The following is a 14128-nucleotide window of genomic DNA, read 5'->3' on the forward strand; positions in this document are numbered from 1 at the left end:
GAATGATTTGAGCAGATAGCTGTAGTCTAAGAGATACCTTTGAGCAGTGAGGAGAGCCAGCCTGGCCATGGCAGTGTCTGTAACAAGTCTGTAGTGAAATGTGCCTACATTGGATTGTGCTGAGGTTGTTCAAGGCTGCAGCAGGCAAAGAATGATGGAAAATGTTGCATCTGGATCCATGAGAGGGACCACACAGAGAAAGTCCCATCAGCAGTAGAAACAAACTGCCTAGGGATGGTTGGTAGTGCAAGGAATGAAGAGGACTTTGTGTCCATAAGATGTAGCTGTACCTGAAAGAAAGGCAGTAGCATGTGCTGTGAGCAGGGACAGCAGCTGGTGAGGGAAGGGAGTCTGGCTGCTGCATGACTTCCTTGGACACAAAGTCTTTCAGTGGGTGGCCAAGCACTCCACTTCTGAGCCTTTAATGAAGCCATGGATGAGGTGCCTTCAGGTGGAATGTGAACACAACTCTTGCCCAGCAGCAATAATGACCATAAAGATCACGTTTTCCCTGAGAACTGGCTTTCCTACCAGCCATCCATGGGCTGGCAGGAGAGGAGGACAGTGGCTTGTGGAAGGTTAGTCACTGCTGGTCAGCCATGTCTGTGGTGCTGACTCTGGAGCCGGTGAGCAGCAGCACAGCAGGAACCCATGGCAGGTGTCCCAGAGGAGCACCATGGCGGGGGAAAGCTAACACCTCCCAGAGGCACTGGGACGTGGGTCTCACCACAAATACTGGTGTGTCAACTGCAGTCGTGACACTTCCATAAATTCTATTTGAAAAAGAGCCAACTTAGATTGGTAAGCGTACAGTCTATGAGTTAGTCAACACAAACAACTTAAAACAGACTCCAGGTGAGCCCTGGACTTTTCTAGATATGCAAAACTGTTTCCTGAAAACTCCCAATGGCTATCTCCATAAGTGTACTTCTTTGTAACACTGATGTTATTTCATATTATTTGGTTGAAACTTTCTGAATGTATTTGTCCTTGTGTTATCATATGTAATTAACACATCTAATAAAATATTGACTTTAAGCGACCTCATCAATGTCATGGCTTATTAAGTTTTGTTTTTTTCACGTAATGTTCCTTTTCCTCTCTACTGAATGATTACATTCATCTGTTTGTCATAATTTTGGAGTACATATATTTTGGAAAATAAAATTGAAATGCCAAGCGCTTTCAAGAAACACTTTCAAGCACAGTAAATGATGTATCCGAGTGTATTTAATTTTTTATAAAGTGCAACATGAAAACATGTCTTTACCTTCATCGCTTTTCTTTTCTGTCTTCTACCTACTGCCTTTTTTCCCAGAAAGGTAGCAGACAAAAAGGAGAATGAAGATTTCTTGTGTTAAATGAAAACAACTTAAACCTCTTTTTTTTTTTTTTTCCTTTGGCATTTAATTCCAAGTGAAAATTTGCAATCAGAAAGCATGCTTTCAGTTCAAATCGAAAAAGTATTCTTCACAACTAAGTATTTGTTTGCGGGGGGAGAGAAAGCTCTGACTGTAAATGTTGGTCCTCACAATAAATATTTCTGTAGTGTATTTGAATTGATTAATCTGCCACTTTTTTCAGTAAAGTGCAGAATCGAATCAACCCACATCTCGCTTATTTACATGACCAGCTTTAATTTATCATTAGTTATATTGAGTACTTAAGCTTTTAGTGCAAAAGATACCTCTTTCACTTAATGGATAATCATTTAGTGGAATATAATTTAAAGAAATGTATATGGTATCTCTGCCATGGCTGTAACCTAACCTCAGGATGATAAACTTTCTCCAGTAGAAGGATTAGCACTTTCTGGTGTCTTTTGCCTAGATATTTGTTTAGTCATTAGTTCAGCGGCCAACTTAGCTAAAGTACGCTGTGATCTGAAATCAGGTATTTGACACAGTAAAAAATATCTCTGGGTTTGGCTGCACTTTCCATTAGACCACTTGTGTCAGGTAATGCAATAGGATTTCAACCCAGATCACTGCATCTTTTTAATTAGAAGATAAGAACAAGCAATTCAAGGCAGAGCCTGAGAGAACTGGAGAGGCACTCTATCCCTGTGGGCAAGACTAGGGGAAAGAAGGTATACCCGGAGAAAAAAGATGAAATAGTAAATGAGAACAATTCTTGAGTAAATTTTGGGAAGAGTCTGACAGATCATGATAAGAAATTTTATTTTGAATTGTAGTGAAAGGCCATGGGGAAAGAGCTGATTTTTCTCAGCAGCGGCTTTTCTGGGGACTAGAGCCACACCTCCCCAGCCTCTGAAGCACAGAGGGATGGGAGCGCCAGCCTTTTCCCAAGGAAGCACTCTTAATTAGGGATACAATTTTGCTGTAACTTCTTCTTACACTCATAATACCAAATGATGAAGAAATTGGACTTCAACCCATTTTCCTCCTTTCCAATACCCTTATGCTTGCTGAGCTGCAGCGGTGCTGCGGGGTGGCAATGGTGGCACTGCCATGAAACCAGGGCAATTGATCTTAAAGCTGTTCCAGCACGTGGGAACGTAGGTCGTGAGGCAGGTTGAGTTTCTGTTAGGGGGCAAGGGTTACCTGCAGGAAGGAGCTGAGGGGAGTGCTGTGTAGGTTCAAGCGTGTATCAAAGTCTCTTTTGTCAGTGTGGCTGAGAATATTTTCAGTGGTGTTTGGAGTGAGAGGTTGGGACAGTGACCGACAGCCTTCAGTGAGGAAGACTTTGCTGAAAGCTGGACCTGAACTCACCAAGCTAGAGCCTAAGGGCAAAAACTTTGAATTAATGTATTGTTCAAAACTGAACAAGTGCAACACTCATCAGCAGCGTGGGTTGACTTTGCTTTTTGTGCTAAATGTTGAAAAACCCGGCTTCTGATGGTTTTAATTGGGTTTTGCTTCAATTAGTCTGTATCCACCTGGGTTTCAGAGGCATCATCACTATGGAGTAGGATCTCCTCTCTAGCTCCTGCTGAAGCTTAGTGTCACTTACTAGGGCATGGCCAAGGTCACTCATGGGAGTGACACAAGGGTTTTCATTTTTAACTTTCTGCCTTTCCTCTAACTCTTCTTTCCAAAGCCTGCAGGGGATTTCCTACCCGCACTCTTGAGCTCTGATGCTGCTCTAGATTTGTTTATTGGCATGGAGAGGCATATTGCATGTTGCACTTCTTGTCTTTCTGCTAAAAAAAGAACGCTTTTAAAATAAAAAAAAAAAACCTCGAAACCCAAAAAACCACAACGCGCCCCCCCCCCCCCAAACTACAGGTTGCATTTTTAATGATCTTTTGTGTGTGTAATAATCCAAAGCAATGTATATAAACTTCATTTTGGAAGAGATTAACAAAGATGATTTTAATATCTTTCATGTAGCATTGAGGCTGCTGGAAGCAACAACAAAATCCAGATGAAGTTATGTTTTCATTGATGCCTGGAATTGAAATACTAGTTGATTTTTTGGGGGGGGGGGCAACTTTTCTTCTTGAGGAAAGAACTTCTGAATGCAATCAATTAAAGAAAGGATCTGATTTGCTTTGTAATTGTTTTTCTGTCTGTATGAATGATGTAAGGGCACATTGGAAGAATTTACTTCACTACTCTGTCTTTTCTGAAATAACAGGTTTACTGGTTGATTTATGGGTTGTTTGTTTTGTTTTTGTTGTTCTGTCTGTAGGTGAGAAAAAGGTTAATTTGCTTGAGAAATCATGTCTATGCCAGAGAAGGTCAACTTGTTCCATCATCGTGTACTGCCATTGGAGGCTGACCTGAACCTAAACACGGTGGTTTAAGGGAAGAATAAGGCATCCTGTTTTTCTGCATGCATTTCCCAGCATTTGCTTTCTCCTCTTTTTTTCACAGTTTCTCAGAAAATGCAGGAGGGTGTGACTCAGTGGTTAGTTGCTTATAGCCTCCCCAGAACCTGTTTTGTACCCTGTAAAGTCTTATTTTTGATGTTCTGCTTCAAATATTTTAAACTTTGCTGTGGCTGTGCCAAGCTCGTGGCATCTCTCATCCTCTGACTGAGCAAAAGCCAAAATACCAAGAGGTCCCTTTGTGAACTGTGTTAAAAGTGGTGAAGAAATATGAAAGTATAACAATCTGGGAAGACAGGGAATGTTAAACTGGTCGAAGAGCTGTTTGTAAATGGAACATAGCAGCCAGTGTGGTTCATGCGGATATCCCCAGCTCTTCTTCCTCGACTGCTTTGCTGAACTATTTCTATGACTTGCAGGATACGGACCACAAACAATGAAGAACCAAGGTGGTGTTGGAGTTTAAACCTTTTGTAATGCCATAAAAGCTAATTAAAATGAAGGGTTTTCATGTTGTATGTCTTTCCTAGTAGAACAAGTTTTAATATTAATGTAACAGAACTGGGTGTCTGGTTCCCTGCTCCATCACCCATCGCTCACTGCAGCTGAATGCGAAACATCAAAGTGTTTGAGTCTCTTCTGTCTTATTTGGGTTTTTTTCTGCTCCTTTTTTTCTTTCTCTTCATATGTTTAAGTTCATGTACATAATACGTATTTTCAATATGTCTGTTCGTCGTGTGTTGGAAAGCAGAGTGATGGTGATGGAATATTTTAGGGTGATAATTTCAGAGCAATGTTAAGTCTTACAGAAACAATTTTGTTTCTATTTTCCAGATATGCGGTGAGATTAAAAGCTGGTTATTGGACTTGCTTTGCATATTTTGCCCATGTCAATTTTATAAGGTTATTTAAGTATTAGCGTTATGTTTTGATTTTGGTATGCTTTTTTCCCCTTCATTTTATATACTTATTGTGGTAATTCTGTAACTTTATTTTTGTAGAGTAATCATTTGCTTGTTTTCAGTTCTGGAGAACTGTGCTCCTAGGTTTAAACAGAGTAAATAAACTCTCGGGGCACAGCTGTCACGTCCAGACAGTGCATGTCAGTTTGCAAGACCAGCTCTAGGGAGTCTAATTTAGGAAGGAAAAATAAAACCTACAGTATTGTTAAAATAAGTTTGCCACAGTATTAATTGTCTTTGTCCACGTTTGACTCATTCACGTAGATTTGGGATGTTATCCTGTGTTAAGTGCTAGTTGTTCAGCTCCCACAGGCCAAAGTGCGGGTGGGCTCAGGCAGACCCCACGTGCTGCATCCCCGCTGCACCCATCCTGCAGCCACCGAGCGATCCTGGGAGCATCTAGGTCCCGCTCCTCAGAGCAGCGGGGCTGCAGGGCCTGTTTCCAACTCCTGTCAAGGGGAAACGCTCTGGGAGGTGATTAAGAAAGACGAAGCAATCTCCCAGCAGTGTTTTAGCTACCGCATTTAGTGGAGGTGTTGGAGGAAATATTTAATTAGTCTTCAGGTTTCACTTGCACTCTGGGTTGAATGTATCAGAATTCATCTTGGCTTCTGCCTCTTTTCCTTTCTTGCTCAAAAGTCAGTGTTTCACCTGAAATATTGGAAATATGACTTGGATGTTGTGCATCTTGCACTGATGGGCTAAATCTGTCTGGCTTGGGAATGTCTTTCAGCCCTTGATTCTGTGACGTAGATACGCGGTTAGACTTGGGGGAGAGCAAATGGGCGTAGCACAGGGGAGTAAGAGCTGAGCAGGGGATTGGAAGAGAACAGGGACACGGCACTGTTGGAGAGGAAAGCAAAGAAAAACAGTGTCGTCTCTGAAGTTGGGACAGAACAGTTAGAAGATACGTAAGTGATGGAAGGATCAGTGCTGTCTTCTCCAGGCAAGTTTGCTGCATCTGTGAGCTTTCTGCGTGGACCACTGGGTTTTTTCCTCACCTCTTTGTGGTCTCCTGGGGAAATCCTCTCTGACCAGAAGTGTGGTTTCTTGGGAGCAGCCAGCTAGTCTCCGCTGGTGTGAGAAAGTGGACATTGTGTAAAGTTTCCATTTGTGTACAGCCACAAAAGGAGTTCCTTGGCTCCTCAGCCTCTAGCTAGCCTCGTACTCCAAGGCTGAGAAAAGGCAGATCTACTCAAGTCAAGACAAGAAAAGCTGTTGCATCTCTTGTTGCTGTCTGTGCAAGGGCTGCAAGATGAGGCAAAGGTCCAAGTTCTTCTGCTGGTCCTGCCCCCTCTGCTGTTGAACGGCAAAAGCCAGGGAAGGGACTGCTGATGGTGGGCCTTGGCCTGGGTGGAGATGGTTTGTGGTGGAGTTACAGGGAAGGAACAGGTGGATGGTGATTCTTCAGGGAGCTGGAAGCAAAAGGGGATTCTGAGAGCCACGTCTGATTTGAGTGGTTTTGCAATTAATTGTAAAGCTAATGGAGTTCATGTATAACAACAGAAGTATTTGGGCATGACTTAAGTTAGAGAACAGTATAGTCGTATGTATAAGTTATCATTGAGGGGGAATATGAACTTTTTTGTGAGGAAGGGACGTGTAGTCTCTTATACTGACTAAAAGGGGCCGGATGGTAGGGGTTTTGGGAAATTGTAATTTCAACTGATTTGGTGGCAACTGAATGATAATTCAGTGGTGATGGGGATACATCGGTAGTGTACGAATTTGAAATGCTAGACAGTAGGAGTACCTTTTCTGTGTGCATATTTTTGATGTTGTTCTATGTTGCTTCCTGCAAGACCCACAGAGAAAAAGAAGCAATTCAAGACATATCAAGATTTTTTTTTTTTCTAGCTAGTCTCATCCCTGGGGTCCTGCTTTGTGGATATGCAATTGCTATCAAGGTACAAGGGATGCTGCAGTGGGGACTGGAAAGAAAATAAGGATTTATTTTTTCTTCTTTTTACTGGAAAAGTATGTAAAATATGATTGGAGTTTGTCAGTATGGAGATAAATGTCTTAATTTACTTGCAAGGGCTCTCAAGACTTCAGGATCTTCAACCTTTTCAGGTATAAAACCCCCTGCAGTAAGAAGCACGTTTACAGGATTTTACATAATTTACTATTTTTGATGAAAAATAGCATCAAAGTGACACCTGAGGCACCACATCCATTACCCCTTGATAAGAGATGGAAGTTGGTCAATCCTGTTCTTGTCATTTATTAGTACTGATTCACAGGGCAAAGAAATGACAGCTAGGAAGAGTTAGTTATACAGTAACTTCTGAACTATAGTGGCATAACTGGTATAAAAGACTCTCTGATTTCCTTTAGGCTTCCTGTACATCAATACACAACTGCGGTGGTCTCTTCATATACTTGTAAGTCAAAACACTTGCTATTTCTTTCTTTTAGTAGTTTCTTATATTAGCTTCTCATTTTCCAAAATTCTTTTTCTTTAAGTAGTTTTTTAATCACTCTGAAAATGTTTTATTTAAAAATATCTGTATATGCACGTCTACTTCAAATTTTGGGGATACCTAGCACGATGCACAATAGTTCCTATTATAGCTTTTAACAACCTGCAGAATTGTTTTTTCTTTCCCGTCCTCTGGGTAGATTGTATATCGCGCTCTGTTTAACTCTTCAAGATGCACATGAAGAAATTTCATGTATACAGAGGCGATCTGGCCTCCCCTTGTCCTTGAGCCTTCACAGAAAGGATGTATGAGTTGGAATTTTCAACTACGTATTATGGAGTTTATTGTCAGTGGAGTATGCATAGATCAATATTCAATATAGCTGTAAACATATGTCCTTCAGACATATGCTAGGCGTCCTTTGTTGCTTGCAGCCTGGCCAGCAGCTCACCGAAATACCAGCTTATAGCAGCCCAGCAATAGTAATAACACCTTCCTGGTTGCCCCAGCCCAGGGTTTATTAAAGCAGCTGGTCACAGGTGAGACCTGGCATTTCTGAGCCATAAAGTTCCGCCTCCTATTTGATTTTTTTCAGGGTGAAATATTTAGGAGAGGAAGAGGGTCTTTCCCCAACAGTTCATGGAGCTTTTACATTACTGGTATTTATTAGCAGTGGGTGTTTTCTGTTTGTCGGTGTAAAAAGCCAGCTAGGGTGCTACTTGTAGATCTCTTTGCTCTGCTAATAGAGACAGCCCACAGATAACCAGTGTGCAAGGTCAGCTGGGGCAACGGGTATCGTTGTGTTAATTAGCATCTTCCAAGGAAGTTACCAGAAGTCTGAACTTTCCCATTTAATAAACTACAATTAAATAATGCCAAATCGCTGGGAGAAGGGTTCTCCCAAAGCAAAAAAGGTCTTTATCTTGCCTCTAAGTTGAGGGTTGCAAATACCTTCCATATAAAATGGAAGGAAATTGTGGTTGTTTATTCAAATTGTTACGGTTAAACTGCCACGTATGGGATTTTTGTTAAATGTTGCTATATGATTTCTTGTTCAGTTTAAGATTGCTTTAGATTGGACAGGGAGTGTTTGTAGGGGTCTGAGGGCTGTCACTGCTGTGAATGTTTTTCTTGTTATGGAGAAAAGGCTTTATCCAAGTGCTTATCATGTGCTGGAAGGCCTGTGCACTAGAAATAATTGCCGGGGAATAAAACTGCTGGCAGTTTTCATTTAACCCACTTCCATGGCACATACTTCAAGTGCCATACAAGCCTAAACAAGACTCAAAATAAAACAGGGATTTGTTTCCTTCTGTGTGAATTTCCCGGTTCGAGATGTCTTGTCAGGCAGGCAGAAATAATTATTACCGGGAGAAGATGGGAATTCTTCCCTCAAAGATATCCAGTCATTCTTTCACCAGGAGAACAATTAATGACAACTCACTAATGGCTGCAACACTTTATTTTCTATTTCCAGTGGCATGTGCAGACCCAGGCTTCCGAGAGCCTGGGTAGTCCCTGCCTGGCCCCAATTACTTTGGCAGGAGGCACTGTATGCTGCAGGGACCCGCGCTTCCCCTGGCAAGCCGATTCCCAGCCAAGAATAGGTTTGAGCTTTTGGCATTGAAGTAATGCGTATGAGTAGCACTGGGTAGTAGAAATAGTTGATTGTCTCCAGCAAAGGAATGGCAGTTGTGTTTTAACTATGTAATTAATTACTGCAGATTTGGGGGAAGGCGGTGGGGGGGGCGGGGCATGTATTTGGGTTTCAGGGCTGAGCAGAAGTACAGGAGACCTCCTAATCGAGCAAACATTTCACCGCAAGATAAAACCAAAATGAAACATGCGAGGAAACAAAAGGATCTCAAAAACAAATCTTCAAGAAGACAAAAATAAAATCTAAATTTCCCTCTGTCTAGCTTCCTTGTTGAGGCTTTTGCCCCGAGCACGTGCGTAGAGCGTTGGTTGCTAGGTGGGCAATCTCCCAGTATTCAGCAGCGTTGACTCCGCTTTTCTACTGCTTTCTATCACTGCTTATACCAGTTTTGGAGTGACTTTATACATGAGATGTTTGGTCAAGCAAAGGGCAGGGAGGTCGTCTGGGGTGGGATGAAATGCGTCTGCAACTGTATGTGTCATGCCTATGCCAAAGGGAAAAAAAGTGTGTGCTGTGTCTAGTACTTTAACACAGGGTACTGCATCGCGTACAGGGTACCAGTCTATAACCTACGGTTGGGAGGGACCTGTGTCCCTTGGTCTCTTTTACTGACCTGGTGGCCCAAAGAGACTATAGATTTGGGTTTGAAAACGGCCACTTGGGCAGCCTGGAATCCTTGTCTCCTGAGGCTTCCACCAACCCCACCACCAGGGAAGGGGGAATTGAGCAACATAACTTTCAGCCAGCTTCTATACCACTGGTGTGGCGCAGCAGTGAGAAACCCGCTGACTCGATCGGTGGCAGCCCAAAATGTGTCCAAACCTTCCTGATCCCTGGGTCGTTGCAAAAGTGGCTAAGAATCGTGTCCAAGCCATTTAAAATAAATCCTGTTGGTTAAATTCAATCGCTTAATAACAAAGAGATGTCAGTGGAGGCTGGGAGCTTAAGTCTTTCACGTCATTGAAAACGTTACTTTTAATGCATTACCTCTTCAGACTTGAAAGGAGAAAGACCCAGTGCTAGCTAATAAAGAAGTGATTAACTGTAATAATATGCTGCACATTTTGAAGTGAGCGGTATAGGTGCAGACAAATTGGGAATGAATTTATACATTAATACATATACAAAAGTATATTTTATGATTTACAGTTCTAAAAGCAGCAACACAGAGAAGAAGCATAATGCCCTGATGTTTGCATTACTCTTGTACAAGGAAACATCCAAAGTTGGCTTGCAACTTACATTAATTAACAGCTTCTGTGTAATTTATTTGTTTCTGCACTGCCTTTTTGATTATGCTGTTATGGCTGATCTTGGGAAGCAGAGGAGAGAGTCTGAGTTTAGGAAGAAATCGCTCCTCATCCCAAAAGTGCTGCTGTAGCAGAAGCAGCCTTTGATCCCAGAGAGATGGCTGTGAGATTTAGGATTCACAAAGTTCCCATTGCTGAATATGTAATTTAGGTCACTGAACTATGTTTTGGTGGAAGATACTTATCTATTCCACTTCTTGCTGATGTCATGTGCTGGGAAATCAGATGTTAGAGTGCAAAAATACATGAGAGGCCAGACTTAAAATGGCACAGAATATAAATGGCTGGGTGAGTGACTGCTTGCGCTTTGCGATAGTGGTTGCAGGGGATGAGGGTCACATCACTTCTTCTGTACTTCATTGTCCTGCTCTATCCAAATTCTGTTTTTAAAAAAAAAACAACAAAAGACAAAAAAAAAGACAAAAGACTTTTCTCTGCTTTTAATTTATAGTCTATAAGTGCAGACAGTGAGCAGAAGACCTAGAGGAAATATTGTTTCCTACTGGCTATGTAGAACTCATTTCTCTGTTGTAACACCTTTGTTCAATTTAGGGAAGGTGAAAGGGTATTAAATCCAGGTATTTTCCCATGTCTCCTACAGAGACGTTCACTACCAGCAAGAACGGCTAATTCCACCCAAAATATCCCTCCTAAAGAAAATTGACTTCCAGATGCATGACAGTGGGATTTTGCCAAGGAAGTGACGGAACGGCCCAATACTGCTCAGGTGGTTGTTTGCATAAGTCAGGTTTCTCTAACCCTCAGGCTACCTGTGGATACCTTATTCTGGAAAGAATTAGTTAAATCATGTCATTGTTTAATACAGTCATTGGCTTTGGCAAGGGCTGGGCAGTGTCGGGAAGCAATGTTGGTCTGTAGGTGAGCTCGCCTCTCCCAAGCTTTGCTGTGTGCACTGGATCAGTGACAAAGAGCCTGGAGGTTGACTGACTTGCTAGAAAAGTCTACCTGGATTTTAGTAGTTTTCTGAACTTTTTTTTCCCCTTCTATTTCTTTTTCTTCTGGAACCTGTTAAGTTGTTTACTTTGGGGAAATTGTTCATGGGGAGCAAACTAGCAGGTGCTTATCTTAGTTGTAAAATGACTCAGAAGTTCAATTGATAATAGCACTGCAAGTTTAAATAAGTAATAAAAAAAACCCCAAAAGCTCACCCTTGGGTAACAAAAGGAAAATATGCCTCCTAGATAATTCATCAGGCAGTGCTCAGAAAACAGCAAGAGAAAAAAAAAATTTTTTTTTCCTAAGCCTCTCATGGTACAAGAAAAACCAAGTAGTTTTCTCTTCCCTCTACGAAAATTCAACAAATAGTGATCAGTAATGCAGCTGTGAGAAATACCAACTACTTTTGCTATCAAGTATTAGAAATCCCCTAATTTGCAGCAGTAGCCAGTGCCAAGATAGCAATCTGGATTTTCCAAATCAATCTTTGGGTTTGAAGGTGCCGAGATCTGAAGTATTAGAACCAAGTTCGCATTTTCTGCAGTTTTTTATCTGATTCCAACCTAGTTGTATCTATAAAAGCAACCGGCTGTCTAATGTTGTGGCTCTGGATGACATACTGAACAATATAATTCAGTATACCTACGAATCAATAATAGTTCACCTTTTCAGTAAAAATCTGGAGATTTTAAAACGTTAGGAGCAGGATTTGCCTTTTTTGTGATCCCCCCTACCCCCCCATTCCTCAAAGATTTACGTACTGTAAGAATGTTTGTATAAATAATTTATATCTATAAGCATTATATACAAATGCACATATTTATATTTATTATTACTTGAATGTACTTATTTGTACTTCCTAATCGCTAATTAATTTGGCAAAAGCTCACAAAGCTAATGATGTATATTGCATTAAATTGCACGCTAAATCAAAGATATCGTCCTAGAATTTACTGTGAGATGTTAATTGCCGAGGTTATCGTCAAGTAGAAGGTATATGCAGCTTGGCACAATTTGTCATTTGTAAAACTCTTCTTTTACTAAAAGTTACAGGATTTACAGATGAGTTGATCCAGATCACCTTTGTACAGCAGTTAATTATTAGCTCCTGGGCTACCAGCTTGCACTTGAAAATTACCTTCTTGCTCATTCACTCCTGCTTTTAAAAACAGTTTAAGGTTATGGAATATATTTGCCGCAGAGGCAGCCCCGTTTTTCTTAGGCATCGGTGACTTTCTTAAGCTCTACGCTAAACGCTTTCAACATACCTCAGAGTGAAGCTGTCGCTCTGAATTTGTCTCTCAAAAATTGATTAAAGTGATAATTCTTTAGCAGTTGTGGCATAAATACTGCCGGTTATCTCCCTAATGGACAAAAGGCACAAATAACCACTGATTGCAAATGAATTTGCAGAGTTTCCCTTTTCTTCATTAGCTTGCCGTTCTGAAATAAAAAATCATGTCCAAGATAATTAGCAACTGTCAGGAAGATTTCCCGTTATCTGTAAGAGCGCTGCAGAACTCAAACAGCAATTCAAAATGTTCCTGCGACTCTTCAAACACACTTCTGTCTGCATGCAGCCTGTCTGCAGAAACACCGGGACGGTGGGGTGGAAAATAAACACTTGAGATTATTCACACACAAAAAAAATTAAGCTCATATTGAATGAGACGAGGGTACGTTTTTCTCCTGCGAGGGGTGGGAGGAGGTGGGGAGGGAGAGCAGGCACATCCAAAGATTTTCTGTCTAGCACTGCAACTGTATTTCTAACTTGAACAAGTATCTGGTATCTTGCAAAGAAAATGTATTTTGGAATACCTTATCTCTCCATCACTTTTTGTTATTTTTCCCGGATTATAGTAACTTTTTTGTTTGCCAGTAGTTAGTTACTTTAACAAGTACGATATATTGAGACGTAATTCAAAATGACAGGAAAGGAGTAACCAATATATGGTGCACAAATGACTCCCTGTTAACATGTCACGTATTACATCCTTTATTAAAAACAGCCCCTGCTCCGTGTCAGCAAACAGCGCTTACAACCCTCACCCCAGCTCAGCTCTATGATGGATTGTCTTAAAGCTTACAAGTACGTGGAGCAAAATATTAGCATCAATATAACCACGCAATATTGTTTGTATTAGTTTTTCCTTTATATTGTCTTCGTGGGGATTTACATTCAAACAGTCTTTTTAATCACAGCTCATAGTTTTAAATAGGCTTCCCTGGGCAGCCTGGATTTCGAACCTTGGAGGTATTTCAGCATCTGTCTTCCGCACAATCAATTAATTTGAGGGCTAGGGCATACCTGACAAACTGGTGTGTCTCTGTCTGCCTCAGGTCTGCAACTTCTTTGCGTTCTTCCAACTACCCGAAGTTTTCATACAGCTTCCCCGGGATAGTAACTTCTCAAATAACACTTTTTTTTTTTCTTTATTATAACATTTATCACCCAACTTTTCATTCTTTAAGTAAAAATTAAAATTGAAGCTATGCATAAACCCTTTATTGATATATAAAGGATTCAGAATTCCCACATGCTCTGCTCAGTTTTACCCTCTGTACCCAACTCTGTTTTTCTTTGTGCTGAAACTGGAAAATCCCGACTCTTTATTCTGGTGTTAGTGCAACAGATGTCTCTGGTGAGTCCCGTCCTCGGCAAACCTCTCTGAAGCAGCCAGGGAGTAGACATGCTGTTACTGCTGAATAAGGGAGGACCAAGGAATACATGTTTCTTCAAACCCCGTGTGTTTATTTCTGTTGTCTGCCTGTTTACACACAGATGCCAGGCATTGTTTTAAAACTGGCTGCTAGTATAAACAAGTGGATGTGCTATTATTTATTGATTGTGCTAATGCCCCTTACGCACCACGGAAGCTTTCATCAGAAAACAGGTTTTGTAGGGCGTAATCTTTACAAACATCCAACGCTCAAAAAAACTCCACAACCCAAACCCCGAGGGGTCTGTAAGAGCGGGGAAGAGGCTGGGGGGGAGGCGCAGACCCGGTGCCGCAGACTGGCTGCGG

The sequence above is a fragment of the Rissa tridactyla genome, chromosome 9 (genome assembly GCF_028500815.1).
Source record: "Rissa tridactyla isolate bRisTri1 chromosome 9, bRisTri1.patW.cur.20221130, whole genome shotgun sequence".
Classification (NCBI taxonomy): Eukaryota; Metazoa; Chordata; class Aves; order Charadriiformes; family Laridae; genus Rissa; species Rissa tridactyla.